The following is a 23,498-nucleotide window of genomic DNA, read 5'->3' on the forward strand; positions in this document are numbered from 1 at the left end:
AATAGTAGTTGCTTAGAGAAAATAGTTTAAGGGTTTAAAATAGTTAAGTCACATAGTTAATTACATGCAACAACAAAAATATGGACACCATTATTAAGAAACCAATGGGTGCTGGGTTTTAACTAGCTATTGTATGTTTTATGATACCTAAATGTAGTGTTGCAATGCATTAGATTTGGTGTGTAAATTCACATTGATGCAATGACAGGGACACTACAGAATATAAAGGACGTTCTTCTAAGCATGTATATAGTTTAGTGAATGAAAACAATATTGGAAAAATTTATAGTCTAAAAAATCATAGAGATAAGAAAATGCATGAATGGAGGAAAATTGAACCAGTTTAGTTAAAGGAAGTACATAACACCATCCATATTATAACAGAGTTTCTGGACAATAGATCTTTTACCTGTATGTGTATCATCATCATTTATTTATATAGCGCTGTCAAGATACGCAGTGCTTTACTGCAGTTATAGCAAACAGGGAAAAAATGGTGGATAACAAACAAGGATTACAGAATACAATAGGGTTAGAAGGACCTAGAGATTAGAGTTTACAAACTAAAGGTTAGGGTACAATTGAGACATGATGAATGAGTCTAGCGGCCGCATTTAGAACAGATTGGAGTTGTGAAAGGTGACTTGTTGGAATACCTGTGAGGAGTAAGTTGCAGTAATCAAGGCGGGAGATGATGAGAGACTGAATCAGTGTTTTAGTCGATTCTGAACTGAGATAGGGTCGTATTCGAGCAATGTTGCGCAGTTGAATACGGCAAGATTTTGCAAGTGTTTGAATGTGTGGTGAAAAAGACAGATGTGAGTCTAAGATAACTCCTAGGCAGCGTGCCTTTGTGGTGGAATGAAAGGTGGTGTTGTTTACGGTGAGTGATATCTGAGGGACAGGGGAAGATCTTGGAGGAAATATAATGAGTTCTGTTTTAGAAAGGTTCAGTTTCAGGTGGCGCTGTGACATCCAGGAGGAGACAGCAGAGAGACAGTCTGTGACTTGGGAAAGGACAGAATTAGAAAGATCAGGAGTAGACAGGTAGAGTTGGGTGTATAAATGTATATACCTGTAAATAGATAAATAAAATTCATATAAAAAATTTAAAATAACATTGAAGTTATTAATGTAGTGATTTCAGGGTAAAAGGTGATATATATTAAAACATTGCATGCTGTGTGGCCCAAATGTCAAGATTAAGTTAACATTTAAATACTTATATAGATTTAGTTTGTAAAACATTTAATCAAATGCAGCCTGAGAACCTTTGTAATCCATGATAACATTCCAATAGGGATGCTGCCCTTCTCTGGGGATAGCAAGTGTGCTGCACTAACTCTCACTACATCTGTATGAGCACAATCATGTTATTTTGTTCATGGTATGCCTTATCTTCTTCTGTTTCAAAAAACATAAAAAGCTAGCTTTGAGCTTTGTAAAATTACCTCTCTAAAACTGTTCTAATAACTTTTTGAAATGCCTACATGTGCAATAAGATCTATTTTATTATAGTAATAAAAATGCAAAAGGAAAGCATTTTATTTAAAAATTAATTTAGTCTGGTCAGAAGCAACGTGATATTCATTGTGTTTTAGTATCAGAACAATTCTTGTCTTTACTTTCAGACAATGGCTTCAGACAGCACACGATGAAAAGAGTTTGAAGCATCTAATTTATTTTCTTCGAGTTAACCAGGAGAGTTTCCTGCGGAAGGACAATAAGTAGAATTTAATTGCAACAGCATAATTTATTTCCACTCAACTTTCTCCCAATTGACACTAGTTTTCATCAAAATTATAAATGCAATCAAAAGTTTCAGGTAACCCTTGTTGTTCTAATAAAAATGAATTAAGAAATACAGCTTAAACATATATTTGCTCCATTCATTTGAGACTATTGTTATATTTTTGTCATTTTAATACATTCACAAAGACTGTTACAAGTGGGCAATATGGTTATATCATCTTTAAAGGGAAATTATCTAAAAATATAAGCCTGACAAGTATTTTTTTTTATAATGAGCTCTCTATACCCCAGCTGACTTGTAATTCAGGCCCTAATTTGTAGTATCTCATCTGTGTCTTCTTTGAGATGTCAGCTAAAGCAAATTAAAATGGTAAGTCCTCCAAAAAAAAATTCTTTGGCAAGTTTTATTTTTTTTTTTAATAAAAGACAAATGAATTTAGAAGAGTTTGGCCAGATCATTTTGGTGAATTATAGTATGTGTTTTACCAACATTATTATACATCTAATAAAACATTAGGGTAGCTTTGCTTCTATAAGCTTAAAATTCAGAACAACTCAATATTATTGTATATTATAAAACATGTAACATTATCCATAACATTTTAAAATGTGATGACACAAAACACTGCTTACTTCTTTTTCTTACTTCTAAATGTATATTTATTTGGTCCCAAGCCTCTTTCAAAAAAATGCCACGTTGGAATGTGTTTACTGATGGACAGCTCTGTTTGTTCTACCTAATCATCTTTTGGGGGCCTTTCATTATTATAACTGGTTTCATCACATTTCTTAGTTTGTGCTTCTGGCCTAACACATTCAGCTGTGGATTATATAAATTTAGTAATCTCAAATTATGAAAAAAAAACCCAGCATCTCACTATTGTGTCCAAATCACATTAAACCCATGGAATATGAAGAATTGTCATGTATTCACTAAAACAAAGATCCAGGCTCTAGTCTCTAAGTAGGGGCAGATTTATCAAGGGTCAAATTTCGAGTTATTTAAAACTCATATAAACTCCCATGAACTCAAAATTCTACCAATTGCAATTTATTATAAAAATTTAATTTTACAAACTTGGGTGAATAGGATCGACCCGCAAACTTGAATAAAATTTGAGTTGAATTAGATTAGAATTTTAAAGAGATTTGATTTTTTTTTCTCTGAATAAAACTTGAATATCAGGAAGGCTGCAAACAACTCCAAATTGACCCCAGGCCATTTTACATAGGCTAAAACAGCAATTCGGCAGGTTTAAGGTGGCGAATAGTCGAATTTGAGTTTTTAAAGGGCCAGGGTATGATAAATCTTGAAAATCAAGTTCGAAATTTTAAAAACCTTGATATATCTGCCCCTAAATGTTACAATGTTACAATAATGGATTCCAATAATGGATTCCAGGATTGTTATTTGTAAATACTGTGTCTTTATATCTTATTTTTGTCAAATAATGATGTTTGCTAAATTTTTGTAAATTTTATTAGATCAAGAATCTCCCAGATATGGAGTTTTGGAGTGAATTTAAAGGAATACAACTTCTTTATCTACATGACAACCAAATAGGTAGTTTAAAGACTGTTGAAAAATTGTCTGTGTGGAAGACTGGTCCCTTCCAGACAGCTTTAAAGCATTATCTCCTCATTTTTGTGTGAAATGTTTTCTTTAACAATGTAAGAATTTTGTTGTATTTTAGAATAAAATACTCATTATTCTAAGTATTCTGATATACTTTTGCTCCATGAGGTTACACATTTATTGTTCTTGCTATTTTGAATCACTTATCTTACAATTCAGGTACCCTCATATTCATCTTCTAGTATCTCATTTAAACCATTTCCTGGTTGCTAGGGTAAATTGAATCCTGGCAACCAGATAACTGCTGAAATGCCAAACATCGAGAATGACTGAATAATATACAAAATAATTACAATATACTTAATTTGAAGGTAAACTACTCATTTCAGCTCTGAGGACGCCCCACCTGTTGATGCTAGCAATGAGCACCATTACAGGCACTTGAGGCATATACTTGGGGATATGGGTATACTTGGGAACATTCCCAACACATTAACCTAAACACAAGGGAAAATAACTGCTGCACTATAGTCTAGATATTCAGTAATGATTAAAATGAGGATTAATGAATTTCAAAAAAACTGGAGAGAACGGAAGGGAGGAGAGTAAAAAAGGGGAAATTTATGGAAATAAGTTGAAAATTGTCAATATTACAATTCAGTGGTTATAGAATAAAGGATGGGAGAGACAGCAATTTGAAATGGAAAATGGAAAGCATAAATACAATGGTGAAAATTGAGGTAATGAGAAGGAAGAGGATAAGATCACCTTAAAAATTGGAAGAGAAAACTAAAGAGGAGTCAATTACAAGGAAAGGTGACTGGAAGGGAATAGGGACAATGGAGACAGGTGTCAACAGTTTAAGTGATATGACTGAAGGTGTTTAACCAGAACTGCATGTGATGTTGTAAATCACTCCACCACACCATACACCCCTTCTTTAGGGCTGGTTGCGCTACAGCTTGATATAAATGGCCTCAGACCATTTGTCTTCTTGGTCTTTCCAAAATGTAAACATGTGTGCACCCTTCTTTAAACAGTAATGGATATACCACTTTGGTATATATATATATATATATATATATATATATATATATATATATATATATACTTACTTAGGTGTTGGATCTTTTCACTCTACACCAGATTCTGTATCAGTGTAAATTTGATGCTAACATATAAGACAGAACTTCCTGCTTTGCAGCTCTCTTGGTTTCCACTGACCAGTCAGTAACCAATCAGTGACCTGAGTGGGGGGGGCAGATGAGTGATAACCTTTTGCTTTTGAATCTGGCCTCCATGCTAAGGATTAATTGCAAAATCACTAAACAGTTATGTCCCATGTACCCCCCCCTTAAAGTCGCTGAATAACTCAGTTAGTATAGTATATTACAAACATTTTTTACAGACTTTTTATTTTTACACTGAACTGTTCCTTTAACATTTCTCACAGTGCCACTCCATAAGGCAAGGTAAAAACATGGTGTCAAGTAGCATTGTGCGGCAAGTTACAGTACCAGGAGCAAAAGTGCTGAAATTATTATTATTATTATTTTTTTTTTACCAGACATGTAGCTCTTCTAGTGTTGGAGAGTGCAGTTATTGGGGTAGCCACTTTAGATGGCATAATATGCAGAAATGCCCCTAAAGTAACATATAGTAGCATGACTGTAGTATTCTTTTGTCTACCCTCTGTGTTTTGGAATGGTTGTGTGCCTGCTCAACCTTGTTTTGACATGGAAGGACAAGGAAAACAAGTATCTTAGTGGAGCTTAGAAAGCTTGTGGATAACTAGACTGGACTTTCGTTGTGGACAAGCATTAATGAAATGGCATCACAAATGACCAATTTTAGAGTATTTGCACATTGCATTTGCAATCATAAAATTAATAATAATATAACTTATTAATATTGCCTAACATTATTAATTCAGTATATTTTAAAATTGTCATTCATTTTTAACTTCTCTCTATCTCTTAACATCTTTCCCTCTCATGCCTGTGAACCAGTCTGCATTGAAAAGGTGAACAGATGTACACATTATGCATTGAATTTATGCAATCACACTAATGACTGCTGCATGTAACCTCAATGATCATTTTGTCAGTAAGCATACAGCTATATTGGTGAGCTTATGCTAGGTCAATTAAAAAAATCTACGGAAACACAATAATGAATACCAACAACACCTGTCTGTGATTTTCTTGGTTGTATCTGATATTTATACATCCTACACACAAGTGCTTATAGAGATCCTCATAGTAATATCTTCAAATATTAATTGTATGTTGGTACTTACTCTGCACGGGAGATTTGCTTCCAGAGTGAAATACAATTGGTAACAGGCATTCTTGCAAAGATCAACCATATTCTAGCTAATCATTCACTAGTTCTAATTCGTCATAAAACTATAAGAGGTTATTTAATGCGAAAGAAACTTGGGTGAGCAGAAATGTATTGTTACTTGCCAGCACTGTAGTTTTAGAAAAATTGACAAAAATAAAAAAGCAAGTAAACAAGGAAAAAATCAGAGCTATTTTATTCTCCTGCAAAGTATTTGTGCCCTTGGGTATCATGAACATGCAACACTTTATCTGTAATAGGCATCTCTTAAGAGGCTGCATGTCCCATAAACCTATTCTGCTGGGCAAAATAACCTCTAACTCTGCTGACTCCAGAGAGTATTATGATGCATACAATTTTCTTTCTCGGTTCATTGAAATCCATTGGCCTACAACTGCTCAGTAGTCTACAGCTCCAGCAACTGGAAGAAACAGCTCATTAGGAGTGAAAAATGGGGTTCCTTTGTAAATAGTATTATCAGTTCTACATGTGCCATTTTCTTTGGAAGGGTCTAGGAATCCTATTATCTCTCATTTGATTAAGGATTAGGGGTCAGTAGTGCCTAGCCATCCTGCTTTACTATTGTGCTTGATATTCAACATTATGGAAATTCACTGTTTCTTTTTTCATGTAAGTATTATGGGACCTTGATTAACTGGGACCTGGGGTTTACTGGAAAGGTTTTTCCCAAACTTCAAATCACCTTTCTATAAGTTTACAAAAAAAATGTATACCATGAAATAAATGTTGTGTCGCCAAAATGGATGTAGGCAGATTAGTTACTATCAAATGCTAGGTACTGTTATTAATAAAGAGAAAAGGGAAATCTGTTTTATATACAGGTATGATCCGTTACCCTGAAACCCCTTATTTCCTGAAAGCTCCAAATTATGAAAACATTATCCCCTAATGTTTAAAAATAATTTCCTTTTTCTCTATATTTCATCCAAACTATGATCTTATTACTCCTTATAGGAAGCAGAACCAGTCTATTGGGTTTATTTAACATATAAATGATTTTGTAGTAAGGTATGAAGATCCAAATTATGGAAAGATCCATTATCCAGAAAAATCCAGGTCCAGAGCATTCTGGAAAACAGGTCCCATACATGTATTTATTTTGTATCCTGTTTGCCATCATGCCCGTGTTCCTCTATGAGTGGGCTGCCATATTTGCTGCCATATTTGTGCAGCAGTAGTAGTTAGAAACTCAGTCAGGTTGACAAAACAGTGAGTTTTAGGAACGTCAAGTAACAATTACTTACAAAAGCAGAACTATCGGCAAAAAATGATCAATGTGATCTGTATGTAACTTTTAATGTAGATTAATATTTTGAAAATAAATTTTTTAGGGTCAGTATCACTTTAAGGCATGGCAAAGTCAAATGCAGAAATCATAATCTCTCTCAGGGGTACAAGAAACAGCATATAATTTGCCTCACTCCTGGGCAATTCCTCCCTGGGATCAAAGTGCTGCTCATTGGGATCCTCAGCCTGGTGTCTTGTGTCTTGGCACCCTACCTGGTCCTCAACTTACCCACTGAAGTCGCTGAGCTAGTGGTTCACACACCAAGGGGTCCTAACCCCACTATTTTTCCTTGTTGGAGGGGAAGCTGCTTGCAAACTGCCCTGACCCTTTCTTTTGCTCCTAGAGCGACTGTAACAAATCCAACTATCGCTATCTGGTCTAATCTTAATTTAAACAACTTCTTGAGAGGTGAGGTCCCAGGAAAGACAGTAGGCACATGGCCCTTTATATTTTTAAATGCTGACACCTAGTAGGCAAATCTTGAACTGCAATAGACCCAGAAAAAGGGACATGGGTGCCTGGGTGAATTAAAGAACCACACAATTTTAGGTGGCCATACATGGGAGACTGCGATCAGTAGACCTTACTCAAATCTCAGGGTATCTACATACAGTATATAGACCACTAACCAATTTACTCATTTTTCTGGATAACAAATACTACACTGAACATTTGATCTCAGTTTTATGATGCAGCATTAATACTCAAAATAGTTTTTTGTGTCAAGCTGCTTAATAGTTTAGAAAAAATCTTATTAAAAACAAGTTTTTAATTCAGCACAATACATTATATTGTAGAAGCTTTGAACACTGTTTAGGAGTAATTTTTGTCTATTCTTTTGGCTCCATCAATTAACACTACTTTTTTGTATTGAAAACACATAATAGGGTAATTTTATAAAAGGCACATTCTTTGAACATGTAGGTTCCTTGCAAAGAAGAGAAAGGATTGTGGATTATGTTCAGGTATTGTAGTGTTGATATGTTTCTCAATGTTGGAGAAGAATGACACATACTTTCATACTTGACCTAGTTACTAGGAACTCAAAGCTTTTCTATAGTAATCATCCTCTCCAAAAAAAAAGAAGGTGTCCTTAATTGTCAATCCCTATGCAATAAATAATTTTAGTTCTGAAGGGCTAAGTTATTTTTAAATCCATGTTCTTGAGATCAGTATTTTGAAAGTGCTATCCTCATTAGACTTTAGGATCTGCTGCTCAGTGTCTCCTAAAAGGGTTATGATATACAGTATATGCACATACATATCTGATATGTCAGCCCTGTGTCAGAAGTTAATAGAAAAGGCATCTTTCGGAGTAAATTGGAGACAAATCTATATATATTCATATACATGCAGTCTGTAGAGTGAAAAAAAGAACAAGAGAGTATAAAAGTTAAAAGGTGCTGTCCTCCTGCTCCCTCTTATACAATTATGCAGTTTTCTGGCACTCAGCAGATTAAGGTGGCATAAGCAGCTTTTTATTTCCTTAATGGTTGCTTTGGACTGAAACTTGGCATGTGTCAGTTTTGACTATGAACTGAGTAATACGGTACATGTTCACTTTCCCCTCTGAGAGTGTGTGTCTTTGAAAGAAAGCACTGACAGAGAAAGCCGCTGAGAATTAGCTGGAAGCTAAAGTGAGCTCTGGGAGTGAGAGGGAAGTGATGGGGACATAAAAAAGAAAAATTAAGTATCCTTATACAAAATGAAATAAGATACCGAAAATCCAATCTTGAGTATGGCTGCTGTGCAGATATCCATTATTAATGTATAGGGTCACATTGTGACTCTTCTTCATCCATATATTACCTAAGGCTTAGAATATTTGCACAATATACTGGAAATAATACATTGTATGCTTTTTTGTAGCCTTATTTTTCACCTGAAAAGGCAACGAGAGGAAATACATATCTTTCATGGACCAAAGAGAGAGGATATTAGTATTGCTCAGAATATAAAAATCCAGACACATAACTTTTTTACACTCCCCTTCTGCGGGATGGCAAAAAAGAATCCTAAAATAAGAAAGGTACATTTGCATACATTTCTAAAATTCTTATGTGGTAGGCTGTCCTAATACATTGCCTATAAATTTGCATTGAGTAAAATGTAAACATGACAGAACTCTTTAATGGATAAATGTGTTAACTAATACCTCCATTATGTAAAACAGAAAGCAGAACTAAATATGTGGCCAATCTTTTATACATATTTTTCCTCTCTATTATTGCCATATAAAAAGAAACTGCAGATGACTTTGTTTGAAAAATTCGTTAAATCTTGGGGAGTCCCTATGTACATATTATAAAAAAAGATGGAGGTAATGGGTGGGTGACAAGGAGTGGCAGGAGGCTTTTACACTTTTAAAAGAAATGAAAATTAAAAATTTTGACTAGAAATGTAATGGGAGAAGGTAGATAGAGTAAACATTATCTAGACATTTGGCTCAGGTGTAAAACTGTTTCCATTAAAATAAATAACATCTGTAGCATCTGCCAAGGTGTGTTACAGTTCAGCCTCTGCTTAGTGTGATGCCAAAAAAATGTTTTTTTTACAATGCATCACGAACTGCATGTCAGGACCGCCCGACAGCACTCCGCTCCTCTTCGGCGCCACATCCAAGATGGCGGCGCCCATAGCCGATACGTGGACAATGGCGCCAGAGCACAGATGCGTGTCTGGCGCCAAAATTGAAAAATAAAGGGATGCCGAGGTCATGGGTTGATCATTACTGATTCTTGGACTTTTGACCTTTGCTTGAACTCTGGACTTTGATTCTTGCCTCCAGCCTATTGAACTCTGGCCTGAATCCTGACTACATTAATTCTTGATCCCTTTTGTACCGTGAACTTGGACTTGAACCAAAAGCTTCCTTCTTGGTCCGGACCTCCCCGAGCCGATAGCACCCTCTGACACTGCAGTGGCATCTCCACAAATATAAAGCAGTTTTAAGGGGGGAGATAGACCAAATAGCATTCTATTTAGTGAAAAGTATTTTTCTTGTAATCCATAGTAAGTAACCATTTACTGGTTTTAATAATGAAAGCAAGTTTTGGTTGGTTTGGAAGTTACTACTGGCATTTTCGAAATCTCAACAGATAAAGTGCAGCATTTCTAGTATACCTTACTGACTTTAAAAATGAAAGCAAAATTTGGTTGGTTAGTGTGGGTTATTAGACCAGAAGCATTCATGGCAGGCTTATTCAATTCAGTTTTCTGTAGATCTAAATATAATAGGACATGAGTGGTACATTTGCAATCTAATCATTTAAACTATTCAGGGTGAATCAACCTAGGACTGTGTTTAAACCCTAACTACAAGTTTTGGTACAGGTTTAGGATCCCTTATCTGGAAACCTTTTATCCAGAAAACGCAATTACCGGAAGGCCATCTCCCATTCCTGCCCCATTCATTTTAAGCAAACAATTGTAATTATTAAAAGTGATTTCCTTTTAGTAATAAAACAGTCCCTTTTACGTGATCCTAACTAAACTTCATAAATCCATATTGGTGGCAAAACAATCTTATTGGGATTATTTAATGTTTAAATTATTTTTATGGTGATCCGTTATCCAAAAATATTCAGATCTTAAGCATTCCAGATACCAGATCCTGTGCCAACATAATGCCCTCTCCCGATCAACCATCTAAACCTTACAGAAAATGATCTGACTTGCACATGTATGATAAAATTAAGCATCAATTATGGCAGGTCAATCTAGAGCTGGAGAGTCTACTGCCCCAATTGTACACCCCTGGCTATTACCAAAAACAACACTAATGGCGAGGCCATAACACATCTCCCACTATACTGATTGCCCATGTAATTAAGTTAATTGTCTTTTCTTACATGTTATATTACATGTTACCTGTTATATTATATTGGTGTCTAAATATTAAAGAGTTTTTATGTTGCAAGTACAATTTACCCAGTGCTTGTGATTTCATATAGTGTGTGTTAGTTTATACTAATGAACCTGATTAAAAGTAAACTCTACTAATGTACGGAGAACACAGTTTTTTTGTATATGTTGAAATTCCAGTACTTGCCTTGTTTCTTAAATATTATATTATAATATTTTTCCTTTCTAAATATTTATTCAGGTATCGGAACCAGGGGACTGTACACCTGTCAATGAGGAAGTGGTGCATATCGCTGTAAATCTAAGAAAATTATAAAAGGATGCATTTGGGGGTAAGCCATAACACTAAACAGGTCAATGACTGACTTTTCAGCTACTGTACATATACCCACCGCCAGGTTAACTTAAAATTATGCAGGAAATCTAAGCACACTTGCCCTGGACCACTGACAATAGAAGCAGAAATATTGTATTTGTTATGAGGATAAACTAGCAACATCAATTTAGGCAATTGGCAATTACAGTGAGAAAAAAACAGCTTTAGAACAGGTGTTGCTGGTGCATGGATCCATGGTCATTATATTTTTTTTATTTTCCCTTTGTATTTATCTAATGTAAAGATTTTGACTGCTTGACTCCATTCCAGCTTAGAATGAAATGTGGACCCAAACGTCCTTATTACCTTTCCAGGCCCAATCTGTAGATTCTGGCAAATGCCAGAGAGGTTGCTGTAATACAGTATGCCATGGACAGTCTCTATTAGTGCCTCTGTGTGGCTGAAATGCCAGTGCTTAATTTAAATCTCAGTTCAGAGCTGTACCTTCCACATAGCCCTAGTCATATGATGGGGAAATGGATGGGGTTTATTAAATAAATGATCAGAATATGTAATTTTTTTGCAGCAGGTGCCCCCCGAAGTAGATAATGTCTTTGGAGCAGAGAATGAAAAACAAAACCCTGTACCTTCCACTGAAACAGAATTAATAAAGAATGAGAAAACACATAAAGAAATCACATCAATACTGTGCCATCAGAGAGGTTAGTGTTGAAATTCTGAGATGTGTTTCAATGTGAAAAGAGCTCAAGAGCCATAGAATGCCGAGAGTAGAGAAATTGTTTCATCCATGGTAGTCCAATAGAGGCATGCCAATACTTGGGAGTTGCTTTAAATGTGAGCTCTCTTTGACAGCATCTGACCTGCAGAGCAACTCTCATGGGGAACCCATGGTCTGCACACTGCAGCAGCTGATAAATGACTTTGGCAGATGTCAAAAGACACTTCCCAAATCAGTTTTTAAATACCATTTTTTAAGCTTTCTTTTAGCCTTGGTGTTGATAGAGCTATACTGTACATAGTACTGCTCATACAGGTATGGAACCTATTATCCAGAATGCTCAGGACCTGGAGTTTTCCGGATAACAGATCTTTCTGTAATTTGGATCTTCATACTTTCATACTTTCTAGTCTACTAGAAAATCATTTAAACATTAAATAAACTAAATAGGCTGGTTTTGCTTCCAATAATGATGAATTATATCTTAGTTTGGATCAAGTACAAGCTACTATTTTATTATTACAGAGAAAAAGAAAATAATTTTTACAAAATTGGATTATTTGGATAAAATGGAGTCTATGGGAACGGGCATTCCGTAATTCAGAGCTTTCTGGATAGCGGGTTTCCAGATAATGGAACCCATACCTGTACTGATATTCTAATAATTTTAAATAATACGATATTTGGTTTTCTGAATTATTTTCCAAAGAAAGAGCTAGGCACAATGACTCAAAATATACATTCAAACAAAAATATAAATTGCAGAAACAAAAGCCTAGGAAATTAGAACTGCTCACCACTAAGGATAACTAAACCCTAAAAACAAATATGGGTAGAAATGCTGTACGTTATGTACTTAAATTACTTCACCATCATAAAGTTTCAGCATCTCTATAACAGTAATGATTCAGGTCTTCAAATTTTTCATACAAGCTCTCTATATTGGATTTTGTTAGGACTGTCCGTGACACACACATGCTCAGTGTGATCAGGGCAGCTGGGCAGGACAGGGGTTTTGCAAATTGTAAAGCAGAAAATATGGTTTGCATGTAATAGTAGCTGATTCTACAGGGCTGATTATTACATTCTGATGCTAATTGTGCTGGTTTCTGAGCTGCCATGTAATGCGAATCTCAATTAACTATTAATCAGCTTTGCATTGTGAATTTTATATTCTATATATGCATTATCTTATGTGTCAGTCCCTAAGCTTAGCTAACTGCACAGAGCATGTACAGTGAATCAGCAGAAAAGAAGATGGGATAATACTAGGAACTGTGTTTATTGTTAGCGAATTTCCTGCAAAGTGCGCGAAACGGCGGAAAATTCGTGAAAAATTGCCAAATTCGGAAAGTTCACGGAAAAATCGTGAAATTCAAACGTTTCCATGAAAAAATCGTGCATTCGAATGTTTTCACTAAAATCGACCAATTCAAACGTTTTTACGGAAAAATCGAGAAATTCGAACGTTTTCACGGAAAAATTGTGAAAACCAGAAATTGGCGTGAATTTTCACTGGCAAATTTTCTTGTGAGATTCAAAAATGTATTTGCGGGCGGCGAAATGCGGAAATTCGCAGAGAATTCGTGCCAGGCGAATTTATTCGCCCATCACTAGTTGTGGATTAAACCAAGCTTTTCACCCAAAATATTGTCTTGAGTATTTTGGGTGGGGGTAATAGGGGTTGGGGCCAACATCGAGTCATATGCAATTCAAGACATCACCTACTGTATGCATGTCTGCTCTAATCTAACTACCCAGTAAAATGCACAACAGTATCATTGGAATGATGCTGGCTACAGCTTTATTGAAATTACAGATTTCAGCAAAACCATCCTTATAACAAGCATTGCTGCTGAGAGTACTGTATGTACACAAAATGATATATCAAAGGCAAGTAAAATAGAAAAAGGCAATAATGTGGAGCAAGTGTGCCCTAACTCCACAGTCTCTGTCACTTTAACCTTTCATGAGCTGAAGCAACATCCTCTAAATGCAATTTTTCTAGAAAGGTTTCCTATTCATGGCATTTAGCCTGTCAAGGAAGCTATAAATTGTTGTCAGTTGGTCAGAATACATGTATTATCTAGCCCCAGATGACTTCAATGTGCATACTTTTGAAATATCCACACTGAGTTATCAGCAAGGGTGACAACTGAGAAGGTACATTTGTGAAGATCTAGGGAAAAATGTCAAAAGGACAAAGGATTAATGCCAAGCAAGTTAACACTGCAGAAAAAAAGAGCAGTCAAGCATGAGAAAACATGAGAAAACAGTATTATTTCTGTTGATAAATGAACTCTTTATGGGCCATCTACAAAGTGTGCAAAAAGCATCTATTACAACCACACAAATAACCCATACCTTTGGGGGTTATGTAATAAAAGGCATTAAGTTTGCCCAGGAGCAGTAACCCATAGCAACCAATCAGCAGGCAGCATTTACTGGTCACCTGTTTTAAAGCAAACATCTTATTGGTTGCTATGGGTTACTGCTCCAGGGCAAACTTAGTGCCTTTTATTACATATAGGGGAAAGACTGTAATTGGTTGATATGGTCATATTCAACCTTATTAGCCTGTATGTGGCCATAATACCTGACCATCATCCACTTTGAATACCTGAATTTAAATCCTTTATTTTCCTAATTGGGTCATCATCACTAATCTGGCCATTTGGTAACCCATCAACAACAAATCTGTCAATTGTGTTGTTATTTTAACCACAGATTTGGTTGTTTGGCAGTCAGGCTAAACAATTGTACAGGGTGTGCTCATTTGAATGGTGTTTATAACCTGAAGCCATACAAGGCCTTGTTCATGCAAAAAATCAGATACATGGTTGTTTACCAAGATTTTATTTGATGTTGTCTATAGTTTAATTAAATTCCTATGAAATTATGCCCTGTATTGTAATAGTGCAAGGATGTTCCTATATGTGTTTTACAGTCCACTATATGACTTCTAGATAGGAAGATGCCAACTAGAAAGTTGCATTTTTTCGGTGCTAATTTTTTTCTTGCTAAAATTCCAGTAACCAATTATTGGCAAAAGTCCATCTCTGCACATCAATGAGATGTTGTGTGGTGGCACAGGAGTTCACAGTGCTCACAAAACTCCTGACATAGATCCAGCCACTTTATAGATTTGTGGAATATCCTAACCTTGAGTATGCAGATAAGTTCTTGGCCCAGTGCTTAAAGGAGAACTAAAGGCTAACTAAAGACGTAAGTTAGAAATATTGTACATTATAAAATTTACAGTAAATGACACAATATAAGGCTGTTTAGTAATTAATACAGATAATTACTACATGGTAGCACAAAAACCAGCGCAAAAAGCATCATCATTCAATAATCTTGTAGCATTATCTTATATTACAGACAAACCTCATTTTCTGCTTGATAATTTGTGACAACGCCTAAGCTTACCTTTTCAACAGCTGCTCAGAGCCCACTGAGCATGTGAGTATAGCAGACACTTTCCAAGATGGTGACACCCTGTGACAAGTTTGAAGTTCTGAATCATTGCTGCTATTAATTCTGGGCAGTGTCATTCTGTGGCTACTAAAGCAAATAAAGTTCTGTCTTGCATAAAAAAGGGCATTAACTCAAGGGATGAAAACATAATTATGCCTCTTTATAGGTCCCTGGTAAGGCCTCATCTGGAGTATGCAGTGCAGTTTTGGACTCCAGTCCTTAAGAGGGATATAAATGAGCTGTAGGGATGTAGCGAACCGCCGCCGATGTGTTCGCGAACGCCGTTCGCGAACACCGGCATAATTTGCGAACTGTTCGCGAACTGTTCGCGAACTTCGATCATCCGAAAATCGTTCGATTCGAACGATCGAAGGATTTTTAATCGTTCGATCGAACGATTTTCGTTCGAATCGAACGAAAATCGTTCGATTTTAGCGATCGAATGGTCGAATGGGCGACCGATTTTGACGCGAACGCCTATTGGCGAACGTCGCGCGACGTTCGCGAACTTGCGGCGGACGCGAACAGTCGAAGTTCGCGCGAACTAGTTCGCCGGCGAACAGTTCGCTACATCCCTAATGAGCTGGAGAGAGTGCAGAGACTAATTGCAACTAAACTGGTTAGAGGGACAGAAGACTTAAATTATGAGGGTAGACTGTAAAGGTTGGGGTTGTTTTCTCTGGAAAAAAGGCGATTGCAAGGGGACATGATTACACTTTACAAGTACATTAGAGGACATTATAGACAAATGGCAGGGGACCTTTTTACCCATAAAGTGGATCACCATACCAGAGGCCACCCCTTTAGACTAGAAGAAAAGAAATTTAATTTGAAGCAACGTAGGGGGTTCTTCACAGTCAGGACAGTGAGGTTGTGGAATGCACTGCCGGGTGATGTTGTGATGGCTGATTCAGTTAATGCCTTTAAGAATGGCTTGGATGAATTTTTGGACAGACATAATATCAAAGGCTATTGTGATACTAAGCTCTATTGTTAGTATAGGTATGGGTATATAGAATTTATGTGAAAGTAGGGAGAGGTGTGTAACTATGTAACTATGTAACTATTGAGATGCTAAAACTTTAAGCTTGCTGCACTAAGTGCAGTTTATTAAATATGGCATTTTTAGCCATATTCATTTTTAGGGTTTACTTCTCCTTTAAAAAGGACTGTAAAGAGTGCAGAGACATACAACTAAACTGGTAAAAGTAATGACACTATTAAACTATGAGTAAAGATTAGAGATGTCGCGAACTGTTCGCCGGCGAACTTGTTCGCGCGAACATCGGGTGTTCGCGCTCGCCGGAAGTTCGCGAACGTCGCGCGACGTTCGCCATTTTGGGTTCGCCATTGTGGGCGCTTTTTTTTGCCCTCTCACCCCAGACCAGCAGGTACATGGCAGCCAATCAGGAAGCTCTCCCCTGGACCACTCCCCTTCCCTATAAAAACCGAAGCCCTGCAGCGTTTTTTCACTCTGCCTGTGTGTGCTGAAGAGATAGTGTAGGGAGAGAGCTGCTGCCTGTTAGTGATTTCAGGGACAGTTGAAAGTTTGCTGGCTAGTAATCGTTTTGATACTGCTCTGTTATTGGAGGGACAGAAGTCTGCAGGGGTTTGAGGGACATTTAAGCTTAGGTAGCTTTGCTGGCTAGTAATCTACCTTCTACTGCAGTGCTCTGTATGTAGCTGCAGTGGGCAGCTGTCCTGCTTCTGATCTCATCTGCTGACTGCTGCAATAGCAATAGTCCTTGTAAGGACTGCTTTTATTTATTTTTTTGTTGTTTTACTACTACTACTACTACTACTACTACTACTACTACTACTATAAGAGCCCAGTGCTATTAGTCTAGCAGTGTTGGGGAGTGGGACTGGTGTGCTAATCTGCTGCTCCTAGTAGTTCAGCAGCACCAACTTTAATTTTTTTTTTTAATATTCATTCTTTTTTATTTAACTTTTTTTTATTTTACTATCGCTGTAGTAGTGTATAAGTTGACCTTTTAGGCATTATTTGCCCTGTAGGCATTTTTTGCCCAGTGTGTTATTCAACCAACTGCTATCTAGCTGTGTGCCCGTGTTCACATTCTGTCTAAATATCCATAATATTACCGTCTCCAGAAAAAACACCGGAGTGACTTTTTTCAAGCAGCCATAATAAATTTTACGTAATCCGTATCCATCGCTGTAGTAGTGTATAAGTTGACCTTTTAGGCATTATTTGCCCTGTAGGCATTTTTGCCCAGTGTGTTATTCAACCAACTGCTATCTAGCTGTGTGCCCGTGTTCACATTCTGTCTAAATATCCATAATATTACCGTCTCCAGAAAAAACACCGGAGTGACTTTTTTCAAGCAGCCATAATAAATTTTACGTAATCCGTATCCATCGCTGTAGTAGTGTATAAGTTGACCTTTTAGGCATTATTTGCCCTGTAGGCATTTTTTGCCCAGTGTGTTATTCAACCAACTGTTATCTAGCTGTGTGACCGTGTTCACATTCTGTCTAAATATCCATAATATTACCGTCTCCAGAAAAAACACCGGAGTGACTTTTTTCAAGCAGCCATAATAAATTTTACGTAATCCGTATCCATCGCTGTAGTAGTGTATAAGTTGACCTTTTAGGCATTATTTGCCCTGTAGGCATTTTTTGCCCAGTGTGTTATTCAACCAACTGTTATCTAGCTGTGTGACCGTGTTCACATTCTGTCTAAATATCCATAATATTACCGTCTCCAGAAAAAACACCGGAGTGACTTTTTTTCAAGCAGCATTCTTATATTTTACGTAATCCGTATCCACCGCTGTGTATACGTTGACCTTGTAGGCATTATTTGCCCTGTAGGCATTTTTTGCCCAGTGTGTTATTCAACCAACTGCTATCTAGCTGTGTGCCCGTGTTCACATTCTGTCTAAATATCCATAATATTACCGTCTCCAGAAAAAACACCGGAGTGACTTTTTTTCAAGCAGCATTCTTATATTTTACGTAATCCGTATCCACCGCTGTGTATACGTTGACCTTGTAGGCATTATTTGCCCTGTAGGCATTTTTTGCCCAGTGTGTTATTCAACCAACTGCTATCTAGCTGTGTGCCCGTGTTCACATTCTGTCTAAATATCCATAATATTACCGTCTCCAGAAAAAACACCGGAGTGACTTTTTTTCAAGCAGCATTCTTATATTTTACGTAATCCGTATCCACCGCTGTGTATACGTTGACCTTGTAGGCATTATTTGCCCTGTAGGCATTTTTTGCCCAGTGTGTTATTCAACCAACTGCTATCTAGCTGTGTGCCCGTGTTCACATTCTGTCTAAATATCCATAATATTACCGTCTCCAGAAAAAACACCGGAGTGACTTTTTTTCAAGCAGCATTCTTATATTTTACGTAATCCGTATCCACCGCTGTGTATACGTTGACCTTTTAGGCATTATTTGCCCTGTAGGCATTTTTTGCCCAGTGTGTTATTCAACCAACTGCTATCTAGCTGTGTGCCCGTGTTCACATTCTGTCTAAATATCCATAATATTACCGTCTCCAGAAAAAACACCGGAGTGACTTTTTTTCAAGCAGCATTCTTATATTTTACGTAATCCGTATCCACCGCTGTGTATACGTTGACCTTGTAGGCATTATTTGCACACTGTTTTCTTCAAACTGCCATCTAGCTGTGTGTATTATCGTTTCCAGAAAAACCAACTGAGTTTTTGTTGTTGTTGTTTTTTTAAAAATAATGCCAGGCAAAGGCAGGCCGCCACGCAGAGGCCGTGCTAGGGGCCGTGCTGCTATGCAATCCTGTGGCCCTAGCAAATTGCCCAGTTTTAAAAAGCCAATGACCCTGAACTCCCAAAATGCTGAAGAGGTAGTTGACTGGCTTACACAGCACACCCCATCCTCTACCGTTTCTAACTTTACCACAACATCCTCCTCATCCTCCACTGCTATGGCCACCCCACGTAACACTTCCTCCACCACCGGTGCCCCTTCTTCACTGGGGTCAGAGGAGTTATTTTCCCATGAGTTTCTTGAACTGAGTAATGCGCAACCATTATTGCCAGAAGAAGATGAAGGAGATGAGGACCTTACACCAGATTTAATTCTGGCAGAGAACACGATAGAGATGGACATAATGAGTGATGAGGAGGAGGTCCCCGCTGCTGCTTCCTTCTGTGATGTGTCAGAAGAAATTGATGCATCTGAGGAGAATGATGATGAGGAGATTGATGTTTTGTGGGTGCCTAGTAGAAGAGAGCAAGAGGAGGGTAGTTCAGATGGAGAGACGGAGAGTCAGAGAGGCAGTAGGAGAATAAGACCTAGAAGAAGCAGGGAGGACAGCCCGCAGGGATCAGTAGGGCAACAACATGTATCGGCACCTGTGTTCAGCCGGCCAACGCACCCGCCATTGCCGCCAATACCGCCAACTCCGCCAACTTCTACTGTTACCGCCAGATCGCACACTTCCAAAAAGTCAGCAGTGTGGGATTTTTTTAATGTGTGTGCCTCTGACAAAAGCATTGTAATTTGCAATGAGTGCAGTCAGAAACTGAGCCTTGGTAAGCCCAACAGCCACATAGGTACAACTTCTATGCGAAGGCACATGAGCGGCAAGCACAAAGCACTTTGGGAGCAACACCTCAAAGGCAACAGGCAAACTAAAAGCCACACTCCTTCTGGTCCAGCATCTTACTGCTCTACCTCTGCTCTCCTTGACCCGTCTGAACCACCCTCCACTCCGCCTTCCACCTTGACCACCTGTTCCCATTCCCAGTCATCTGCCACCAGCCAAGTTTCTGTGAAGGCCATGTTTGAGCGTAAGAAGCCAATGTCTGACTGTCACCCCCTTGCGCGGCGTCTGACAGCTGGCTTGTCTGCACTCTTAGCCCGCCAGCTTTTACCATACCAGCTGGTGGACTCTGAGGCCTTCCGCAAATTTGTAGCAATTGGGACACCGCAGTGGAAGGTACCCAGCCGCAATTTTTTTTCTAAAAAGGGAATACCACACCTGTACCAACATGTGCAGAGCCAAGTTACCGCATCTCTGTCACTTAGTGTTGGGCCAAAGGTCCATATGACTACTGACGCATGGTCCTCCAAGCATGGTCAGGGCAGGTATGTCACCTACACTGCCCACTGGGTGAACTTGGTAATGGCTGGGAAGCAGGGAATGGGTAGCTCAACAACAACAGTGGAGTTGGTGTCACCGCCACGGATTGCACGCGGTTCTGCCACCACCTCTACTCCTCCATCGCTCTCTACCTCGTCTTCTTCTTCTTCTTCTTACTCTGCTGCTGGGTCCTCCTTCTCCTCCTCCACACCTGTGCACCCCCAGCTCCCCCTAGGCTATTCGACGTGCCAGGTACGCCGTTGTCACGCTGTCTTGGGGATGACGTGCCTGGAAAGCAAAAACCATACCGGATCTGTACTCCTGTCATCTCTGCAGTCACAGGCCGATCGGTGGCTGACCCCACACCAACTGCAGATCGGAAAAGTGGTGTGTGACAATGGAAGCAATCTGTTGGCAGCGTTGAGACTAGGCAATTTAACACATGTGCCCTGCATGGCACATGTGTTAAATTTAATAGTCCAACGTTTTGTCTCCAAGTACCCAGGATTCCAGGACGTTCTCACCCAGTCCAGAAAGGTGTCGGCCCATTTCAGGCGTTCCTACACAGCCATGGCACGCCTTGCTGACATTCAGCAGCGCTACAACATGCCAGTCAGGCGTTTGATTTCTGACAGCCAGACTCGCTGGAATTCAACGCTCCTTATGTTGGAACGTCTGCTGCAACAACAAAGGGCCGTCAACGAGTACCTTTTTGAACTGGGTGGTAGGACTGGATCTGCACAGCTGGGGATTTTTTTCCCCCGTTACTGGGTGCTTATGCGCGATGCCTGCAGGCTCATGCGACCTTTTGAAGAGGTGACAAATATGGTCAGTCGCACCGAAGGCACCATCAGCGACCTAATACCCTTCGCTTTATTCCTGGAGCGTGCCGTGCGACGAGTGACAGATGAGGCTGTAGACCAGCGTGACGAGGAGCTGGAAGCGCACGATTTCTGGTCGGAATCACCAGAACGAACCCAGGCACCTGCTGCAACGCAGGGAGAGGTGCCAGAAGTGGAGTCAGAGGAGGAAGGTGGCTTTGTGGAGGAGGAGGAGGAGGACCAACAGGAGCAGGCTTCCCAGGGGGCTAGTGGTGACCTTTTGGGGACCCCTGGTCTTGTACGTGGCTGGGGGGAGGAGACCGTGGATGATGCAGTCCTTGATAATGAGGAAGCGGAGATGGATAGCTCTGCATCCAACCTTGTGAGAATGGGGTCTTTCATGCTGTCATGCCTGTTGAAGGACCCCCGTATCAAGAGGCTTAAGGAGAAGGACCTGTACTGGGTCGCAACGCTACTAGACCCTCGGTACAAGCATAAAGTGTCAGAAATGTTACCAACATACCACAAGTCCGAAAAGATGCGGCATTTACAAACCAGCCTGCAAAACATGTTGTACAATGCTTTTAAGGGTGATGTCACTTCAGGAACTCATCAACATTCCAGGGGCAGAGGTGCCAGTAATCCTGCCACGAGCACACCTGCAAGGACAAAGCCCTTTGGCCAGTCTGTAACGTCAGACATGCAAATGTTTTTCTGTCCAAGGCAGCGCCACAACCCTTCTGGATCCACCCTCAAAGAACGCCTCGACCGGCAGGTAGCGGACTACCTGGCATTAACTGCAGATATCGACACTCTGAGGAGCGATGAACCCCTGGACTACTGGGTGCGCAGGCTTGATCTGTGGCCAGAGCTGTCACAATTTGCCATGAACCTCTTGTCTTGCCCAGCCTCAAGTGTGCTCTCAGAAAGGACCTTCAGTGCAGCAGGAGGGATTGTAACTGAGAAGAGAACTCGCCTAGGTCACAAAAGTGTCGATTACCTGACCTTTATTAAAATGAATGAGGGGTGGATCTCGGAGGGTTACTGCACGCCGGAAGACTTGTTCTGACTTCTATGCAGCTGTCCTTCTCTTCAAGCCTCATGACTCCACACACAGCTGTCCTTTAGCGTCCTCCTCCCTCCGCCACCGTTACAAACTAGGGTGCAAACCCTACTGGTTTAATTTTTTCTGGCCTCTGTGCTTCAGTGGCTGCAACCAAAAAAACTGGGCAAACAATGTCTACAAGGTCAACGTATGGCGAAAAATGACTATTTTCAGCATTTATATGGCATATTTTTTCTGGCAACTGTGCTTCAGTGGCTGCGTCCAAAAAAATGCATATTTTCTGCATTTATATGGCATAATTTTTCTGGCCTCTGTGCTTCAGTGGCTGCAACCAAAAAATGCATATTTTCTGCATTTATATGGCATAATTTTTCTGGCCTCTGTGCTTCAGTGGCTGCAACCAAAAAAATTTATATTTTCTGCATTTATATGGCATAATTTTTCTGTCAACTGTGCTTCAGTGGCTGCGACCAAAAAAATGCATATTTTCTGCATTTATATGACATAATTTTTCTGTCAACTGTGCTTCAGTGGCTGCAACCAAAAAAATTTATATTTTCTGCATTTATATGGCATATTTTTTCTGGCAACTGTGCTTCAGTGGCTGCAACCAAAAAAATTTATATTTTCTGCATTTATATGGCATAATTTTTCTGTCAACTGTGCTTCAGTGGCTGCGACCAAAAAAATGCATATTTTCTGCATTTATATGACATAATTTTTCTGGCCTCTGTGCTTCAGTGGCTGCAACCAAAAAAATTTATATTTTCTGCATTTATATGGCATAATTTTTCTGTCAACTGTGCTTCAGTGGCTGCGACCAAAAAATGCATATTTTCTGCATTTATATGGCATATTTTTTATGGCCTCTGTGCTTCAGTGTCTGCGACAAAAAAAATGTATATTGTTAGCATTTATATGGCATATTTTTCCTGGCCTCTGTGCTGCAGTGGCTGCGACAAAAAAAAAATAATATTGTTTGCATTTATATGGCATATTTTTTCTGGCCTCTGTGCTGCAGTGGCTGCGACAAAAAAAAATTAATATTGTTTGCATTTATATGGCATATTTTTTCTGGCCTCTGTGCTGCAGTGGCTGCCACAAAAAAAAATTAATATTTTCAGCATTTATA

The 23,498-nt window shown here is 38.9% G+C and overlaps 1 pseudogene; it reads left to right on the forward strand.

The window, feature by feature from the left end:
• LOC108713526 overlaps window positions 1-23,498 on the forward strand; it is a 29,117-nt pseudogene that overhangs the window by 2,647 nt on the left and 2,972 nt on the right.

Source organism: Xenopus laevis, chromosome 4L, assembly GCF_017654675.1.
Source record: "Xenopus laevis strain J_2021 chromosome 4L, Xenopus_laevis_v10.1, whole genome shotgun sequence".
Classification (NCBI taxonomy): Eukaryota; Metazoa; Chordata; class Amphibia; order Anura; family Pipidae; genus Xenopus; species Xenopus laevis.